We start from the raw sequence: 16,224 nt of genomic DNA, 5'->3' as shown, positions 1-16,224 counted from the left end.
AGATTCGATGAAGCTAATTCGTTTTCACCCCCACCTCCCCCCTCCATCCCAAGCCCACCTGATCTAGCCGCTGCCGCAGTACTCATGAGTACCTCCAAGATTTTTTAATTTTCCATGATTAATCTTTGGGTGGCGATGTATCATTAATCACTACATAAGATGGGGGAACGGAGACACGTGGCCCCCTTCGTAAATGTAAATAGCGGCTACAGTGTGGGGAACTGTAATTGTTGGATTGTGGAAGTGTGGCATCATGTGCATGGTGGTGTCACTGTTGTTGGGAAGCATGCCATCTTTCTTTTTTTTTTTTTATTGAAAGGGGTGGGAGGTGTAGCCTGGTAGTCCCAACCACCAGGATGCAATGTGCAGAAGCTTATATAATAATAATGATAACAATATTAATAATAATAATAACCAGTATATCCATATATTTATTATTATTATTATTATTGTTATTGAATAATCATTCTTTGTTTGGAAGTCGTCATTGGCACAGTGCCCCTGCAGCTCAGAATTTTTGGATGGCGCTATGTTTAAACTTGGGCATGCTCACCGTGCCAGGATAAATTTGCATTTTATTTGCAGCTGTAATTAGCTGATCAGCATCTCTCTTTCTCCCTCTCACTCTCTCTGCCCATCTTTCTTCTCATTATGATTTAGTGTTTTCGCTGCCTCTTTCAATGCCTCTCCCCAATCCCTCATTTTTCCAATGTCCTGGCAGCGCCACCAGATGTTTATCGGTTTTATACCCAGGGACACTGCCATGTCAAACAAACCGGGGATGGACACTTACAGGCGGCTGGGTATCCAGGCAAGCCCTCCCCCCACCTCTCCTCTCCCTCCCCCCCTCCTCCTTCTCTTTCCTGGCTGAGCAGAATAATCCTGGACTGGGTGGCCACTGGGAGTCCAGTGAGGGTTTCATATGAAAGAAAAACAGCCAGATCACATTGGTTGTTGCTTAAAGGGGTCTACAAAATAGCCTGATTTAATTCACCCTGTGAAAGGAAATCTTAATCTTTTGTCAGTGCAGAAACAGGCCATATAGTGGTTGATAGGAGGCTGATGCTGCGGCCTAGATACTGCAGATAGAGATGTGTAGATGAGCTTAATGAGATGCAAGGCTGGGGAGTTGGGGGACACACATCCAGTCAGGAGTCCTCCCAGGAGAGCTCAGCACAATGCGACCTGCCTGTTATCTGCAGGGGAATGTACTCTCTCTTTAATGAGCAGTCGTTTATTAAAAACACACACTCTTTTAACCTCATAATTGAAAAATGGCTTTGCAGGAGGAGCGCCTCGACCCCCCACATTGCAGCTCCACTGGAGGACGTATACAGTAGCTATCTCAATGTAGATCACCTGTGTTGCAACAATCACAACAACACGTCAGAGGGTTTTGCAGAGCCCCCAGTTGGCCATGATATACAAATATTTATCCACTGATAAGGAACCGCCACGATAGCAGATAACCTCCTATTCCACTGCGTCAGGACTCTTTGTCTGTACAGTCTCAGCAATTACAAAATATTTCCCTTTCCTTCCCGTTTTCACTCTAAAAACTTCCCGCCTTGCTTTTAATTCGTTAAAGCGTTATTAGGATCCCTAAGCCGCTTTAGTCAATGACTGTTTGTGGGGTTGTGGAGTCTGGAAAAGAGAGAAAGCAGAGGAGGAGAGATGTGGGGAACCGGAGTGGGAGGAGGGTTTCCCAAAAAAAAAAAAAAAAAAGAATGAATGAAAGAGTGGCTTGATTTTCCCTCGCAATCCACGGAACAAATAGCTAACATTTAACGTTTACACCCTGCCTGGCGACTCACTGGCGCTGCGGGGCCGAGCCGAGCCGGGCTAAAGTGTCCCGAAAGCCTTTGGAGGGGTGTAAGTCCCCGGCTATCGGGTTCTCCAGATCCCCTTTAAATGACTGTCAAAGAGGCAAATATCAAATTGCACGGGGTCTCACTCTCCCCACCCTCTCTCGCTCTTTCAGCAGCCCCTGCCAGCCTGGCACCAGTAATGCGTTACTGTAATGTGATTACTTCTCCAAGAAAGCAGGGATTTCCAGGGAGCTGATTCTTTATTTTCAACATTTGACTGTAGTTGTTTTTATTAATAGTGAACACGGACATCGGACAAATGTTAATCGAGACGTTTTATTTGAAAATAAACACTTTTCTCCCTTAAGATGGACTACTATAATAATAAAGTTTGATTCATGTCTAATAATTTATCATGTCTTGTCAATCGTCAATTTAGGGGGAAAAAAATATTATACATGTAGAAAGTTTGTAGCAGTATTTACATAACTTCAATTGAAATAAACGCTTTATTAAGAGATGGTCTCATAAGCAGCAATACAGTGCAAATTATCACAATAAAATTAAGTGAGTTGAGGTTAATTGTGATTTGTGTTTGGTGGTTTCTTATTACATGACAGGTGTGCCACTGCAAGGAATGAACAGATCCTGAAACAATAGGTGATGCTGTTGGTTTAAATAAAGTCTGGATTGTTCCAAATAAAAACACTAATAAAATAGGTCAGGAGTTTGAGCACAGTAATAACAAGCATATTACATATACATATTATAATACTGCAAAGTCCAGGAAATAACAATCAGTGAATTAAGTAGGGCCTCTGATAGCCTACACCAGTGATAGCCAACCTGGAGGTCGGGACCTCCCAATGGGTCACAATATGAATCGGACAGGTCATGAGACAAAATCCAGAATGGGGAAGCAGGAGGGAAAAAAAGTTCAGATTTTTCCTTGTGTGTTATGAGAATCTTTTACATGTTCAGGCCCCTAATGTGTTGAATCAAAAAACAATTTTGAGGAAGAAAATCCCATTTTGGTTGAACTGGACACACATAGCCAGTGACAAGCAGACAAAGCTTTTGAACCATTTGCCTACACAATGACATGGACTCTAAATATTAAAGAGCAAGGCATTTTACACAGAGCCCCCCTTTTTCTTTATAATGTCATGTGTTTAATAAGATACTGGTTTAGCTGAATATAGTAGTTCTTATGCAGCTGTACACCTGCAGCACTAAAGCTAATCATATAAAGACACCTGTTACTGCTTTAAACACATTTGTTGTACCTTTTCAGCAAAACACTGTAGGCTATATCAGTGTGTTGCTATAAGACACCTTTTCAGTAATAATAGCATACATCTGCTCAGTTCCTCAGTGGTCCAGCAATAGAAATCAACAAAAATATCAGCATGTGCTACAGTTCCTATTTCACACACAAGATAAATAAATAAAAATCATGAATCTGTTCATCGCTAACAGAACTGAATGCAGTTTTTAATGCTAATTTACACACACTGTGAACCTCAGATGGATCTTAGTCTACAAAGATAAATGCAAACCCAAGGTTATAAAAACTTCAAGTTTCCTAGACACGTTTGTGTTGAAAATAGCATTCCCCCTTTTAACAGTGTATAGAGTAGCCTTATCTACAAAAGGCCTAGCACTATGCATTGTCATTAATCTTCACCAGGCTAATTAAATTAATCCATCGCCTCTTGGCATTGGAATATAACGACCACCACTAAATCCACTGCAGGATAACGGATTTGTTTTTAAAACGGAAAGAGTCCCCTGCTTTAATAGCTTACAAAACGCACCAGGCCGGATTCATTATCTTTTTATTTTTCTAACGGATGATTCCAAATAAAACCACCTTTTGGGTTTCAGAGTGTAATTTTTTTTGTAAACGGAAGGAGGCTTGGAGAGTTGTGGTTTTGATTGACAGTCCGTCCGCGGGATCATGTTTAATCCCTGCCTCTCTCGAGCCTGTTCAGAACTCATTTCTCCACCACGAGATGGGGGACTCAGATGGTTGCCGGGGTAACGGCGATAGTGCTAAGCCATTTCCATTTTCTGCGAATGAAGGAGGGGGCATTTGCGACAGAGGTCGTCACAAAGTCATTCACAAATACAGCGGAGGGGCTCATTACTCATGAGCAAACAGATTACTCGTTACTTTGCTCAAAAGTAATATGTGTTCATCCATGACTCATTGAGGAGCAGGGGCCTCAGTCATTGCTCTTTTGGAAAAAGAAGCATAGGACCTACCCTTTTCTTCAATAAAAGAAGGCCCTACGAAAACCACAATGCAAAAATACTTAAATACAATTAAAATTACAAAAGTATAAAAAGTTAAAGTTCTGCAGAAAAAATGGCCTCATGTGATTGATGTGTTATTAGCCTGTTTAACCTACAGTTTAAACTAGTGGTTGATTGGGCCCCCTTCTAAAGGGTCAGAAGATAAATGAGGCAGTGAGATGATTAATGGGGTAGGAAAGTTCTGCACAACTTTGTGTGCACTCAAAGCGCTTTACACTATATGTCACATGTTAAGTAACTACTGACTTGCTCTCCAATAAATATAGTGGAATAACAAGTAAAATATCTTCCTCACAAATTTAGTGGAGAAGCAGTAGCAGAAAATGGTAATACTCAAATAAAGTACAGTTAGGATACCTAACCTACTATAGTACGTCCTGTTTCAAAATTGACTGTTAATCAGCTTAATCTCACCTTTAAATCCCCATAACAATCATCTCTTCATGTAGAAAGCTGGATTGCACTGATGTCCACTTTTTAACATCATTTTACTAATATCTACAGCTAGATAAACTTACACTAAATTATGTTAATTAGGCTATTATAAAGTGAATGGGAATGTAGGCGGAAGCATTGGTGTAATTCAGCTTCCATATAAAAATTAAGGTAAAGAGAGGGTCACTGATTATTTGTTACTTTACTCAAAAATACAGTAATATAATTTAGTTATATATTACTCACTAGGGAGCAGGAGCCATAAAATTTTATTGGACTGACAAAACAAACAATGAGATATGTAAAGGCACAAAACTGATCATGATGAATGACATCAAAATCAACTGATCAAACAAAAATACAACACATATGTGTGATGTGGTGATGTACTGGTTTAGTTCAGCTTTCATGTAAAAGCTAAAGTGCGAAGAGTCTGCATCCAAGACTTTTTTGATATTAATGGACATTCAGACTTACAAACCCACGTTAAAAGATTGAAATTCAGACTATAGTCTACAAACTGGGGTAAATATGAGATTTAGTTCAAACCCATTCCCATAAAGCTTCTAAACAAATCTTATATGTTTCATTTTGTACTTTTAATTGTGGATTCACTTATCTTTAATAACCCTGTAACAGGCAACAGCCTGAAAATAGAATACAAGCTTTTATTGTGCAACAAACTGAAAGCTACTTAGGGGGGAACGAAGGTGGGAATTTGATGTGAAGGGGTTAAGCACGGTAAAACTGACACATGCATTTTCCCTTCTGTTTCTTCAGATAAACCGGCGCACGGCATCATCGGCATCCAGTGACGACGTCCACGAGAAGGTGAAGATGAACCGGCCTTTCTGATCAAAGCACCCGTCTACTATAAAGCTCAAGGCTGGCCTTCCTAGGCGGGTATGTTGCTTTTATTCTGAGGGCACACACACACATTCCTTCTTCACCCCTTAACAGTGAGAAATGCCTTTTGCTTTCAATCAGGGTGCACAAACCTGACATCTTTCTTTTTGCCATTTTAAATCAACTCCCTGCTTCACCTGCATTTGGAATCCTGCACCCGTCTCCCTGGGGTGCTGCTTACATATAACCAGGTTGACAGTGTCAGCGTGCCGGCAGGGTGTTAATGCACTGCTTGTTAGTTTTAATTAAGTAGCCTATAGCCTGGTGATCAGTGAGATCAAGGGCAGTAATTTAAATAAGAAGCACACGTCTCCAGTAAACTGCAGGCGAGAGTGTTGGCTCCAGTTCCGCTGCTTTTCTCCATCACCTGGCCTCATTAATTCAAAACATCTTTGCCTTTCGGTTGACATGACACCACACCTGTCAGAACATAGCCCACTCCTCAGTCAGTCCTGGCATCAGTGGTCTCATAATTTTATTTTCACCACCGACCAACTTTCAGTCTCAGCAGAGAGCCACGGGCGTCTGCAGAGTTTATTTGGTCTGTGTCTACACGATAAAGAGGAAAGTTAGGTGAAGGACAACAATCTTGTAGAGGAGACTGATCAGAAGGAAATAATGATAATAAGGCTAATAAGGTATCTCTCTCCAGCACATTGTTGAAGAGTTTGCATGCCGCCTATGAGGCTGCTTAAATTAAGCCACATCCAGCAGGGATTTTTTATACTGAATATGCAAACATATTTGACAACGAATAGTGTAATTGCGGATGATGCTGTAGGCCTGTCTTTAAAGAAAAAGCTTTCAGAATATTCAAACTGCCCTCCATTCACATCACACCCTTAACAGCTTTTGAAAAGCTGATGTTTTAAAAGAATTGATAAAGGAGAGAAGATCCGCGGGCAGCGGAGATAGAAGAGTTGCTTTCAGGCTAAATACAGTCTGACGCAGTCAACACATCTGATGAAAGGTCGGGATATTGTTTCAAGAGTAAGCAGAAAAACTATAAGTTACAGATTGTTTAAAGAAAATGGGTCAATTATGCAGTCTCAACTTTTAGAAGAACATTTCTTACTTTTATTAAAGGAAAACAGCCGCTTAGAAGTGTCCAGATTTGAATTGGCTGTTCACCCTGACCTCAAAAAATTGCTAACATGTTATCACTTCATGCTGTATCCTATTGATACAAATTTTATTAGTTGGATTTAAGCTATTTTAATTACTTTATTTTCAGCATGGAAATTGGTCCAGAGTTTAAATGTTTTCAATTATTTAATAAATTCAACCCATTAATATGTACACTGAGGTTTAAAAGATTCATTTGAATACAACACATATACACAGCATTATGGGCTATGCTTGCATTGTGGAGCCTCACAACTTTAATATTTCTTAACATTGAATCCACAGTGAATCACAGCCGCTGAGCTGCCCACTGGACTGGACTTCTGGCCACACCCCCAACAGTCATGTCAGAGCAGGAGTTTCCCATCATCTGATAAAGGTAAAACGCTCGAACAAAAAGAAGCAGCAGCTGTTTTCTGCCTTTTTATTTAGTGTTCATTACTTGAGTTATGAAGGTCAGTCATTTTCCAAAGGTATCATTTAATGTTGTTTCAAATTTGACAAAGAAATTCTCAAACCATGGCCCACTTTTTAGCTTCTTCCACAGCTTTCTCACCTAGAAAACCATGAGATGAGGTCTTCTAAGATGCGTTTGAAAGCTCTGGAAAACGTTTTTGGACAATTTACTGTTTCCGAGGTCAAGAATGAACCTTCCCGCCCAACAATGTTTGAGTTTTTGGGCAGTATTAGAGTTTGGGTCAAAGGGTGTGGTTCCCCATTTTTTTGCGTGCATGAGGATGCAAGTGATACACTTTCCTGTTGACAGTTTATGGCGGTAGCGCTCAAAGAAGCTAAACAATGTGCCTAACAAGGCAGGGAAGAAGACTGAAAGCTAAAAAACATGTATATAAACAATGCATGGTTTAAAATATTCAAAATGTACAAACGTTTTATGAGGAAGGAAATGCATTTAATATGTTTGTTAGACCTTGAGGATACACACAATTTGTTTAATGAGAAATGATGAATGTAAACATTACTTTTGTTTGTTTACAAGAAAACTCCACAGGGCACCTTTAATTGTGAGATAACCATTAACAAGGCATTTAAAATGTTTACAAATGTGTAGGCCTACATTTTTGGCAAATTACTCTTTTCTACTAGGGAAAACATTTCCAGGTAAAACAAAAGAGTCGTCCATAACTGCAAAACTTAAATAAATTTTGTGGTTTTCTTTTACAATGTTACAGTTTAGTCCTCCTTAACCTCCTTAAAATGCCTCTTGCAATTCTACTGTTTCCCTCCAAACCCTGCAATTCAAACATAAACTCATGAGGAATAAGTAAAGATAGACAGGCTCTTCTAACATTCAGGTCCCAGTAGATGTACTTAGGCCGCTGCTAATAAGACACTATAATCTTATCTGCTTCTCTTCCTTCAAAAACATATCCATCACAAACTTATCCATGAAAACAGATAATGTTATTGTTAGATCTCCCTGACCTCAAAGTATTTCTTCCAACGAAAACAACAGGTGTAAGATGAAAAGTGTGCAGCTTGAAGACAGAGAAAGTGGTGTTGTTTTTGTGACAATAAGGACCTGATTGAAGTGTTACCTTTTAACCTCCTCACAGAGGCCCTGTGGCATTCCTGCGGTAACTTGGTAGAGTCTTCCTCTTGATGACAAAGTGCTTCCTGATTACAACCTGGATGGCTTTTTAAAACAGTTAGATGATGAAAAAGTGTATTCGAGGCTCGCTCCCACCTAAAGGGAATTGTGACCTATATGTGAACTATTGCTGTTATATACGTATCAAACATATACATCAGCACACAAATGTACAGGCTTAACAGATTTGGCACACGTCCTCGCAATGTCAACTTCTGAGTTTAAGATGAGAGGAAAATACTACAATCAGTACCTAACTCATGTGGAAAACAGTCCTTATCAATTTTCCTACATGCAGCACCAAACTGCTACCGTCTGTCTACTTGGGCCAGTGTCAGTTTTTGGAGGAAATAGGAATAGATCCCAAAACTAAAAGGCTGCAATTTTCCTTTGATTAGTCTTATCATAGAGCAGAAATCTCAGACTGTTCTGGCCCGTCATTAAGTCCGATGCAAGTGTAGGGATATTCCAGTATTACAAGGTTATGAGAGCTATCAAGAAAATGGTGACGTCATGATTAGGTTGCTGTATTTACTGAATGGAAGATTGGGCAATTTAGATATATCCAAATGGCCCCAGCAACAATAAGGGAACAACCTCTGGTGAGGAAAGTGCAACAAAAGCAAGGGTGCTTTTTTGTATTCAGGGATGTCAACCTATCTACTGAAAAGTAGAGGGATATAGATGAAAAAGGAGTAAGAGACTGGATAACTAGAAGCCCCACAGGCATCTGCCACTCATCTGCCACTCAACCGATGCAGATCCAGTTTGATTTTTAACTCCTTAATACTTGATTGTGTCTGGGGCGTGATAAAATAAGTCACTGTTTCAGCCGAGAGCAACAAAGTGTCAGTCAGAAGCCGTGGCGACGATGTGCTAAAAGGCTTTCGGTGCTTCTGGCGCAGACAAGCAGATACAGAGCAGATTATGCTTTATTAGCTGTTCATGGAGACTTAATTGTGAGATCAAAGTTAACAGTGTTCCATCGGTGCGAGGCAGAGCAGATTTCATTAGGCTGAGAAATATCAGTGCAATAATAGTGTCATCTGCACACAGAGTTCAGAACTCAGAGTATCTTAATAATATTTTGGGACAAACTGGGACAGGAAATTCAGCCACATGTAGCCATTTGAATGGAAAAACTTGTTATAAATGTTTCAAAAAATTACAATGAGGAAAAAATTACTAAATGACAAATACAATTGAGTTTAGCATGATGGTTACATTGAAAATCAGAAAAGCATTTTATATTAAAGAGGTTAAAATGAAACCCCAGTGAATGGAGCCAAGTTATAACACTGTTTGTCAGTGTTAGCTGTACGTATATACTGTAGTAACACTTTATATGGTATGTTGTACAACTTACTGCATGAATGACAAATTGGGACAGGGAGGCTAAAAAGAGACACATACAATTTAAATGTTGAACAATGTATTGCAAGTGCAAAGATTATTCTCAGCTTTGCAATGCTTTAGAAAAAGTGAAGGTGGCCCGAATCAGCTTGTAATGTGCAGTGACTTCTGGCCAGTGGTGCCATGTTCCCAGATCTCAGCCATTAACTTGGTTAGTGCAATGTTTTATTATGAACATAAGATTGTGTTTTCAAGTTGTAATAAACCAGAATAATCCTTTAAATAGACCACTGTCATTCAAGTGCGTGTGTAGTTGGTGCTCAGGGAACAAAAAAGATGCAACAGCCGTAGGATTACTGTTCAGCCTTTTCCTCTGTTTCAACAGCAGTCTTACCTGAGACCAACATGCCCGTTCCTTGCCAGGCAGATAGACGTCTTCTCTGCAGAAAGCGAGTTCTTGAATTACACATAGGATTGGATTTCTCCTGGAAGGGAACAGACTTTCTTCGACTCAATTTAGTTCACATCATACACAAGTAGCCTCAGCTACAAGGTTGAGGAATGTCAACTGGGTTACAACATCAATGTTACTGAAAACATTTTGAACCCTACCAAAATGACAGAAACCTGCAGTCGAGTCAAATCAGAACCATACTTCTAAAACTGACACATACATCAAAAACTCTCTTTTCTAGAGTGGATTATCCAAAAAAGAGGAACAGATTAAGACAACAAATGAGAAGACTGATTTTATACTGTATGTTCCAGCATCCCATCTGTGGCTGGCAGGTACATGTGATTGACAGGCCATAAAATAATATGAGCCCTTCACAGGAGGTGTGGCAGACTGCCACTATTGCTGTGGTTCTGACCCCACATGAACCCTGCTGTAACTGGCCAGTCTCACATGGCCGACTTGTTTTTTATGTCTTGTCTGAGCGACAGTGTCCTTTCTCGCTGCCTCAAACATCACGCACATACATATCAGTTTACTCAAATACATGCAACACCCACGTGAAGTCAGCTCAGTGCATCTGACAGCTTTTTGGCTCATGCTGGCAGATAAGCACCCATCTTCAGTGCAGAGAGGTGGGGATTGGCCTGATGAGGGGGTGACCCTGTGACCTCATGATACTGTAGGTCGGAGGGTTGGACTTATGCTACGTTCCGACCGGTTGGAACTGGGAAATTTCCAAGTTGAAATATCGGACTTCAGACCTCAAAGCGTTTCAGGTGCATGGTGTTGCATGACGCCAAATGTAAACAATACACATAGCTGACCGTGACAAACTTATGTTTCTTTGGCAAGTTTATGCACAGTTAAACCCCTCAGCAGTGCACTTGGTGTTAATAAAAGGCCATTTTATTAAAAACAAGTGATAAATATAAATTACTTGTAAACTATGTACAATTCTGGCTACATCGGTGGGTAATCCTCAAAAGTCAGCAAAAGTTATAAGCTTCCAAATGTTTTCACATTTCTGGGGATTTTTAACATTTTCCTGAATAACTTTTGGGTAGAGAAGATGACTTTCAGAGATCGTTTACTGTAACCAGCTCCCTAATAACACTGACAAAATATTTCTACATCAATTTGCATGCAGAACAAGTTTTACTATTTGATAGTATGTATTATTTTAATTTAATACTTGCCTTTTAGTTTATGGTTTACCATTTACAATGTGTGCTTCCATGGGAGCTGCCATTGTTGTGTGACGTCATTCGGCTGCTACCCGTGAAGTTGGGATACAAAGTTTTTTCTCCGAGTTCAAAAGTAGGAAATCCGATTTCAAGTGGCGTTCCATAGTACTTTTTCTAGTTGGACGTCACAAATTTCCCAGTTCCGAGTTGCCTGGAATGCAGCACAATACCGGGGTTCCCAAGGCTGCTCCCAAAGGAGTGTTGTTTAGAGGAGGGAACAGAGAAAGTCTGATACATACTTATGCTGCGTTCCAGTCAAAGTTGGAGGTTGGAATTTCCAACTTCCTACCTCCAAGCGTTCCAGGTGCACAAAGCCAAATGTACATAACCAAATAACCTTTGTTCAGAGAAGATCGCTTTCACAGATTGTTTACTGCAACCAGCTAGCTAATAACATTGGCAACATCCATCCATCCATCCATGGTCAACCGCTTATCCTGCGTACAGGGTTGCAGGAACATTGGCAACATATGGCATCAATTTACTTGCATGAATAGGTTTTTATTATATGATAGTATGCATTATTTTAATTAAAAACAGGAAAATATACTTTAAGTTGCCTTTTAGTCGATGTGCGCTTCCATGGGTTGTGTGTTGTTAGACAAGTGCTTCTTCACGAAGTTGGGGGTAGATGGATTCGCCCCGAGTTTACAAGTAGGCACTCCAGCTTTGAGTGGCGTTCCATTGTGTTTTTTCTAGTAGGTCGGAAACATTTCAGTTCTGAGTTGTCTGGATTGCAGCATCACCTTCACCAAGACGGGAATCTCCAACCCGTCATTACCTCTTCCTTGTGCTTCCTCTGTCAAGTTCATCATCCTTCAAATGCAGTCATAGTGTGTTTTTGAAGGCTGAAGCTAAAGAGATATGGTAGCTAGTAGTATATTTCCCATGCATTCATGAGAAATATCAAAAAGTTTTCTTCAGAATTTTGGTTCCTCTGAAAGTGAGACAGTATGTGAACCATGTGAAAACAAAATACAAATCATATAGGTCTCATTGTTTTTGTTTTTCTCATTTTTTAATAGTCTGTGCATTTATCTATGTAGATAAAGTTTGAATTTGAAAAAATGAAAATCAGATATAAAAAAAATCAATAATAAAATAAAACAGGTTGATATAAATATCCCTTAGGATGGTATGTGCAATTTTATATCACTATATTGTTACATAGCACATTTTCAACAAATTTATATCTGTCATCACAAAATAACCTGATCCACTGTAAACTACTGTGATTGGAGTCTTCTTGCAACAGGAAACAACTTATTGGTATGTGAGGATATAAAATCAGGGCTCACTGCTGGGTCCAGTTGTGTGGTTTAAGTTTTGGTTGTAAAGATTGTGTTTTCATTTGGATCACACCCTGTTTCTTTAAGTTTAAGTAAAAGGCTATTTGAAGGTTCAGGGTACATTTATTTGTTATTCTGCAACACAGCGTTGTAGCCCCCTTCACGCACTCAGATCATATATACAAATATTTAAAATTAGAATATAAGTAAAAACACTTACAGCTACTTGTACTAATATTATTCAAAGTAGTGGTATGGTAGTTTGCAATATATAGGATACACTGGGATTTTTTAAAAGACATTGTGGTGAGGTGAGGAAACCATCACCTCAGTAGTAGACAATAATTACTATCAAAGGCAAATGTCAACTTCCTATATCAATCTAACCTTCACCCTACACCTGCACAACCCTGTTTAACTTCATTCGACACACATCAAATGCTGCAGCAGGTGGTTCTGTTCTATACGTACAACAAGTGTGTGACAATGAGGCTAAATGAAACAGCTGCCTGGTGAATCAAAGACCATAATAAAGGGGTGTAGACAGAGGGAATAATAGTGTCGTGTCACTCGGCGGTTTTGGAGAAAAAGATGAAATGGGTTTTTAGTAGTCGAGGAAACAGAAAATCAAACACTTCCTGGCTTTAAAGTGGAAACAGCAGAGACTTCCTCCCTCATATGCAGGTAGAGGAGGCACCATCAGGGAGGAACAAAGACTCAGAGTCTAAACATGAGGCTTTACGCCGTCACCATCTCTGTCTTGGAGGACACAGAGAGAGCTTGTGTGTGTGAGTGTATACATGTGTGTATTTGGTGTGTGCGTGAGCTTGTCGGCCTCTCTTGGGGTGGTAACACACACCATGGCGGTGCGGTCGGGGGGTGGGGGGGGTGGCAAGAGGCTCAGCGTCAATTTCTGTGGAGCTCATTCCACAACCGGTCACAGGGTTAAGTGCCGCAGTCATACACACACATGCACACACGAACACTGGAGCCATTGAGTCGAATGTACAGAGTAGACGCCACTGGAGGGGGGTCCTCACACATCCACACACACACTGTCTTGCACACATACATGGTTAAAGCAGAGTGTGACCACACAGGCTGCACAAGCTTCATGACTACCATGCTTTCCTTTCTATGTAATTCTGAGCTATTGTAGACACTTTACTGGTGTGATTATTTTGACACCTAACTCAAGTGGTGTCTAGCCATGCAGAAATCTCATAGACTGATGTAGAAAAGTTTTTACAAAAGAAAACACAAACAATGAACACTGAACAAATACAACAACAAAGTCGCACTAAATCATGCTAAATACTAAATCAAACCTATACATCCTCATAGACACAAAATATATCATTACAACATACTGTATGTCGGCCGGCATAACAATCTAAATAGACAACAAAACATTAAAAGATATTTAAAACAAAATACAAATATTTAAAACAAAGGAAATGCTTGATCTTACCGCTTGATCTTTCTTTTTTTTAAGTTATATGGAAATGCCCTTTAAGGCCAAGATTCATGCACTTACATTCATGAGGCCTACAGGGAATTTGACTTCAGTCTACAAACTACATTATCAAAAGTTTTCAATGACCTGTTAAGATTTGTCTAAATATTTTTAATAGACATATGTGCACGTAAACAGAACATATTTTCTTTTAACCTGGCAATAGAAAATACTTGTGTCTGATTGATTGGCAGGTGTTAATTTAAATCATATCTGGACACCTCAAACATATAGGTCAACAGTTTAACAGTTCATATACACCCAGTTGTCAGTTTATGGAAATACCTAGCTGAAACAAATGCAATCTAGGAAGCCTATTTTCAGTTTTTGTTGAAACTGTTTTGGAAAAGTGTTTGTTCAACTGTATGATCATTTAGGAGGATGCAGTTTGTAGTGCTGAATTGAATTATAATTTAAATTTAGGTGACTAAAACTACTTGATTAAAGTTATGGGAGGTTAAAGGTTAATATTCCCATAACGACCAACCACCAACTCTGACATTTTTCTGGTGAGGAGAACAATCTCATACGCTATCAATTAAAGGTCACTGGTGAAACTGAACTAGTTGTGCATTTAATTAACTACAAACAAACAAAACAACAATTTAAACACTGCCTGTTTTCTAAGAGGCTCAGGTTTTAGTGTTACAATATTACATTACATGTTGACAGACACATTAGTCTAAAGTGACTTACAACAAATGCATTCAACCTCCAATACTCTATAAGGGCTATGAAATTGAAAATAATGGGCTTTATTATTGGTATGTATTTTGTATGTTAGTTAATCCAACAACTTACTGAAACAATTTTGTGTTTATAATTTATTAGTATAGTTGGTTGACCTTTCAGCATTATCACAGATTCATAAAGAAAATTTTTTTTCAAGAAAATTGAAATATTTAGCTGTTACAATGAAACATCAATACTAAATAGACCACAAAATTTTAAATTTTGCGGCTACAATTGGAGCCAAATCCATATGGGATTATGAAGACTATTACCAATTTTGATATTTGAGGATTTTTAAAATCCAAAATACCGATATATTGGGCAATATGCTTTTTCCCCTCAGAAACACGTAAAATAAACATTTGTAATGTGTAGTTACGAGATCTCACCAAGATAACATGACATTTTGAAGTTTAATTATTTTTTTTATAAATTGTACTTTGAACAAAAGTACAGCTGAATGTGTCATCTGATTGCGGTGTTTGGTGGTGGATTTGTGGCGAGTTGCAGAGCTCTCTCTGGTGGACAACACTCATAACATGATTAAAGGATCCATCGTCTCTCCATGATGTTCTAAACTCAGATACCAATTTATCTGCAATTAGTTTATATAGGGTTTTAGTAAAACATAATTTCTTTATAAACCACACAATTACAATACACCAAGAGTTTCAGTTAGACCCACATTTGAAATTTACAATTATCTAAGCTAAAAACTAACATCCCATATAAAAAATCTGAAATCTAAAATCCACTGTCATCTAGGAGTCTGCACATATATGGGATTGGTTATCTATAACATGTATAATTAGATAATTTAAGATAATTTAATATTATTAGATAATAATATTGTGAGTACTTTAAAAAAAGAGAGATTTAAAGGGTAAAGGTAAACTTCAATACTATTATACATACTGTAACTTGCAATTATAGACAAAAACACAATACAAACTATTGATTACTTAGCTTTTGAGAGTAGATTATGTAGACGGATGTTACATATTGATGCTATAGGTACTATTACAGACCTACAGACAGTTGGATTGTAGATGAGGTTCCATGCAGTTCCAGTGGAAGCTAGTGTGGTACTGTATAGCTTGGCTGGGCTGCAGAGCATCTGTCTTTGTGTCTTTGTGTCTTTGTGTCTGGGGTAAACCCCTGCTGCTGCCGAGCTTTTGTCTCTTCTTGATCGGCTCTAATGCTGCAGCACTAATTGTTTAACACAGAAACACGTCTTTTCTCCCTTTAATGTTTTTGTTTTTATTGTCGTCGATGCATTTATTACAAAACCTTTGTGGATTTTGAACACACGCCTCCCTCGTCCCTTCCCCTCCCTCCACCACCCTCCTCCCTTCTTCATCATCCTGCCTTTGCTCTCTCTCTCCCTAAAATGCCTGCCCTGAGAAAGGGGGGGGGGGGGGGGGGAAAAGG

The sequence above is a fragment of the Micropterus dolomieu genome, linkage group LG16 (genome assembly GCF_021292245.1).
Source record: "Micropterus dolomieu isolate WLL.071019.BEF.003 ecotype Adirondacks linkage group LG16, ASM2129224v1, whole genome shotgun sequence".
NCBI classification, from domain to species: Eukaryota; Metazoa; Chordata; class Actinopteri; order Centrarchiformes; family Centrarchidae; genus Micropterus; species Micropterus dolomieu.
The sequence above is the reverse complement of the archived record's forward strand: the minus strand, read 5'-3'. Positions refer to the sequence as shown.